The following is a 5,529-nucleotide window of genomic DNA, read 5'->3' as shown; positions in this document are numbered from 1 at the left end:
ATAATGGGTCTGGTCACAACACAGTCCCTTTTGTCCAGTCTTCTAGGTTATTGGATACTGAGTAGTCATACGTGTGCCCACTGTGCTTCAGACTGTGTGGGGGTTTGTACCACAGTCACCATGTGGATCAAGCTTCTCTCGGTAGCACATTACCACTGCACCACAGCACTGACCCACACTCTCTTTCCTACTTTATCATCAGAGAAAAAGAAGAAAGTACAAGTTTATTTTGGTTACAAAAATAATTTTGAAATCTATGCATAATTTTTGGAGAGGTTTTCGCTATAGGGCGCGTGCGCTCACCAGACAGAGACAGACATAGAGACAGAAAGCGAGAAATCACCCCCAGGGGGGATGGTCACGCCGCAATCCCTTCTCCTCCATTCTCCTCTTGGGATCTTGGGCACACACGCACATGCGCCCGGCGTGAGTTCTAAGCCACCGGGTCCAGGACTCGAACAGTGGTCGACTACGTGGGAGTCCAGCGACATAGCCATTATGCTAACTGCTGGTTGCCTATGCATAATTTTTTAAATTGTGTCCGTTTTCCATGAACGTTTCAAAGATCCTTATATGAGTTTACTATTGTTTCTGCAATCAATTACCTCAAACTCAGTGACTTAAAACAATAGAAATGTATTATCTAATAAATCTGGAGGCCAGAAGTCTTACTGAATTTTTTTTTTTTTTGACAGGGTTTTACTATGTCACAATCCCCTTGCCTCAAGCTCCTGATTTGCTGGGACTACAGTGCATGCCACTGTGCATAGTTTTTAGTGCAGACCAGGAATCAGACCTGGGCCTCTCAAGTAGCCCCAGCTTACAGAGCAGCAGTATCTACCAACATGTGTTAACATTGGCTGGGTCTGAATTAAACCTTCTGGAGCTAAAATCAAGGTGTCAGTAGGGCTGTTTCCTTCTGGAAGCTCCAAAGAAGAGAGTCTATTATTAGTTTCTTTCAGCTTTTGGTAACGTTTCCACATTTGGTAGTCCAGCATTCCTTAGCCGGTGGCCTCATCTCTCCAGTCTCTACCTTCTCTTCGTCCATAGTCTAATTTCCTTCCCTTTCTCCAATAAAGATACTTGTGATTATATTTAGGGCCCACCCATATATAGATGGAACATCTGTAATCAGAAAATCTGACATCCGAAATGCTCCAAAGTCCAAAACTTTTTGAGTATTAATGTGACTGCCAAAGGGAAAGTTCTACATCTAAACTCACATGATGGGTCACAGTCAAAATGCTGCAATATGAAAGTATTGTATAAAATTGCTTTGAGGCCCAGCCTCAGTGTTGCACTGTGCTATGGTATTGTGCTTTGCAGGATGGGACTATTTGGGAGGCCCAAATATGATTCTGGGTTCAACCCAGGTTGGGTGCAGTGATGTGCACTAAAAATTCCAGCTACTTGAGAGGCTAAGGCAGGAGAATCTTGAGTTTGAGGCCAAACTGGGCAACATAGTTAGACCCCCTCCGAAGGAACCAGGTGTGGTGGCGTGCACTTGTGGTCCCATCTATTCAGGAGGCTAAGGCAGGAAGATGGAGATACAACAAAACCTTGGTTAAAACAAAACAAAACAAAACAAAACAAAAAACCCCTTCAGGCTGTGTGCCTGAATGTATGCATGAAATAGAAATTAATTTTATGTTTATACTTGGGTCCAATTCTCAAGCTATCTCATCCTATATATACGAATATTCTAAAATTATAAACACTTCTGGTCCTAAGCATTTTGTAGAAGGAATACTAAATTTGTAATCCTGGATCATCTCTCCATATCAAGATCCCTAACTTATTGGGACCAGCAGTTGGTGTAATGGCTATGTGGCTGGACTCCCATGTAGTCGACTGCAGTTCAAGTCCTGGACTCAGTGGCTTAAACACACACTGGGTGCATGTGTGTGCGTACCCAAGATCCTGAGAGGAGAATGGAGGCGAAAGGATTGAGGCATGGCCACCTCCCCTGGTGTGGGAGTGTGATTCTTGCTTTCTGTCTCTCTGTCTCTGTCTTTCTGGTGAGCATGCATGCCCTATAGCAAAAACCTCTCAAAAAAAAAAAATCCCTAACTTATTTACATTTGCAGAGTGCCTTTTACCATGTAAGGTAACACACTCCTCAGGTTCCAGAGGTTAGGGTCCAAATATCCAGGACCGTTCATTATTCTTTCCATCCCAAGGCAAGTGAATAAGGGATGAGGCAGGAAGTATAGAGAGGTCAGGCAGGATGAGCCAGAATCTGATCACAGAGGACCTTGCAAATTACAGTGAGGAGTTTAGATACCTTCCTACAGTGGGTAGGAATGGATCAGATTATATCTGAGAGAGATCATATTTAATTAACCAGTGTAATTAATTAAAGACATTTTGTTTACAAATTAAAAGGGGTAAGTCTGGGCAATTTGAAATGCATTCACCATCTTCTGTTTTTCAGTCTTGCTCAGTTTTGCAGGAAAAGGCCTGTTGTTTACGCCATTGGGTGGCCTCAACCCTAGTTTGAATATGTTGTAGGAAGTAGAGCCAAGGAAGGGTTGGGCTAAGGGTTCCAAATCTGGATCCCTAGTTCTCAAACTTCAGCTATTCCGAATTAAGTGCAAATCACTCCTGTGAAGATGGGGAGCCACCAGCCAAGGACACCAAAGTCCGGCCACTTTTTGGACAGGAAATTCTGACTTTCAGCACATAATTGTTAATCACAAAGTTCAGTGTGGGTTGCCCATTCTCCCTATCAACTTTTCCTCCACCACAGAGGGGGAAGGTGAAGCTGTCTTCATTAAACACTTAAAAACAGTGTGCATCTTCACATTTCTTTTCTTTATTTTAGTTTTTTTGTCATAAAGCATGTGTACTCACTGGGAAGGAAACAGGCAGAAAGACAGTAAGAGGGAAAGTGAGAAATCACTCCTGATGGGAGATGACCACACCACAATCTCTTTTCCTCCATTCTACTCCTGGGATTTTTGGGCACATGTGTACAGACACCCAGCATGAGTTTCAAGTGCCAGGTCTGGGACTCGAACTGCCATTGGCCACGTGGGAGTCCAGCATCATAACAACTATACTACCTGCTGGCCCTTCACATTTCTTTTTATTCATCTGACCTTCTCCTGAGCACATCAGTCTGAACTGGGTGGGTTGAGTCAGTTTGGTAATCTCTTCATGGACCCATTTCACTAACTGGTGAATTGTCTCTGTGATGTGGCAAAGCATGCCATTGAGGGCTGCCTCTGGATGGCACACACCCAAGGGCCAGGAACCTGGATGCAGGGAAGGCTACATGACATAGTGAACTGGCAGGACCTGAATGTAAGTGGGGGGGTGTGTCAGTGTTCCAGCTATGGAAAGCGGAGGGACAAGGTGAGTAGGTAAGGGGTCAGGCAGGGCCTGATGACAGCAGGATCGTTTGTACCATTACATACGTCCAAACTTCTGATCCTCAGAATGCCAAAGCAGAGCCGGGCTTCATCCAGAGATGGGCAAGTCCTTCTCTCTGACTTGCCCAGTTTGTACTCTTTTGTCACCCAAGCCCTAAACTGTGTCACTTGTTCCCAATGTATTGTAATGCTACACTACACTTAAGCACTGGATTTTGTACATAGCAGGTACTCAGTACACCGAAGTAAAGGTTTGTAGAGACAGACTCTAAAACAGACATAATATACCTGAAGAATCCTCTCCCTGCCCATGTTGGTTATCTCTCTAGGGATATCTTGGTACCTTAGATGTTTGTGGACATTAATTTTTGTTTCCGAGACGTCTCTCAGCCTCTCTAGGACAAAGTGGAGAGTGGTGAGAACTACTGTCAGGTTTTCGCCATGTCTCAGGCACTGAGCTTCTGGCTCATGCATACGCTCTCATCTCATCCTTAACAGCAACCATTCGTACAAACCAGGAAGCTTTCTGTTGCAAGCAATGTAAAACCTAACCAGAACTGACTGAAATGATTAGGAAATTCATTGTTCAGGCAGCTGGACATCCAGGGTCATCTTGATCTACTCTGAGTCTGTTTCACTCCCATTGTGTCCTGGGAACCTGTGGAGGCTGTTCTTTCCCTGAGGTCACTGGAACGAATTGCTGGTGCAGCCAACAAAGAGGACCTAAGTAGCCTTGAATTTTGGAGGAGATACCTGAAAATATATTCTCTGTGAGCAAGAGATTTGTGTGGACAATAGCTCCCCTTCTCAAATTTGGCTCTTTGGTCCTGTGTCTCGGTATGTTAATTTTAGTCTGCTCTCAACCACACAAGTGATCTGTAGAATTATTCCCAAGGTTTTTTTTTTTTTTTTAACTTTTAAAATAATTATTTATTTAATTGTATTTATCATTATCATTATTTTTTAACTTGTTTCAGGGCACACTCACCAGAGAGAGTCAGAGAGAGAGAGAAAGTGAGAAAGGAAGCCACCAGGTCTAGGACTCGAACTATAGTTGGCCATGTGAGAGTCTAGCACCTAAACCACCATACCACCTGCCAGCCCCATCCATTTCTTGCAAGATGCACAAACAGGATTTTCTGAAAGCATACACTTATTCATTCTCTTGCTCAGCAAATTCTTCGCTCATACTCTATTTTGAACGTCTGATGATGGGTCAAATGCTAAAGACACAGGAAAGAAGCAGACCTAGGCCCCGCTCTCAGGGAGTTCTGCAGGGAGACAGACACATCTGACCTTGACCACAGTGTGGTGAAGGGAGGCATAATCATGGGAGGCAGAGCAGATCCTGTAGGAACCCGGCTGACTGCTAGTCTAGTTGGTTTCTAACGCTTCAGCCTTCATTTCATTACAGTTCCACTCCTGACTAGAAGTTCTTTTTCTTATTTATTTAATTTTATTTATTCATTAATTTATTTTCTTTCGACACATCTGACCTTGACCACAGTGTGGTGAAGGGAGGCATAATCATGGGAGGCAGAGCAGATCCTGTAGGAACCCGGCTGACTGCTAGTCTAGTTGGTTTCTAACGCTTCAGCCTTCATTTCATTACAGTTCCACTCCTGACTAGAAGTTCTTTTTCTTATTTATTTAATTTTATTTATTCATTAATTTATTTTCTTTCTTTTTTTTATTTATTTTTACATTTTTGCACATTTACTTTACATATCAAAAAATTTTAGCTCGTACTCGATAGTTCTTGACAGTTAATAAACAACTTGCAAAATTTCAAAATACTGAATTTTAAAGATCGTGTTCAAAGTATTTCTTATAATTTTGTATAATTTTGTTTGCGACTCTTTAACAACAGAGACAGTATGGTTTTAAATATTTTTGAGAAAATATTTACATGTCAACTACTCAAGTTGTTGGAAAGCAAATGCCCAGCACATAAGTCACATATAAACCTTCTCAATTCGGCCCTGCCTACCAAGTTCTGTGATACACCATCTGCTAGCAAAGATCGGTCTCTTTCACCCTTTCTAACCTTGCCACTGGCATCGGCCTTCTTGGCTTCGCGTTTCTTCCCTTAGTTTCCTTCACAGCTTTTTTACCTGCCATCTTGTATGGTAGGAAAGAGCCCCCATTCTTTCCC

This window comes from Tupaia chinensis, unplaced genomic scaffold (genome assembly GCF_000334495.1).
Source record: "Tupaia chinensis unplaced genomic scaffold, TupChi_1.0 Scaffold000081_1, whole genome shotgun sequence".
NCBI lineage: Eukaryota > Metazoa > Chordata > Mammalia > Scandentia > Tupaiidae > Tupaia > Tupaia belangeri.
The sequence above is the reverse complement of the archived record's forward strand: the minus strand, read 5'-3'. Positions refer to the sequence as shown.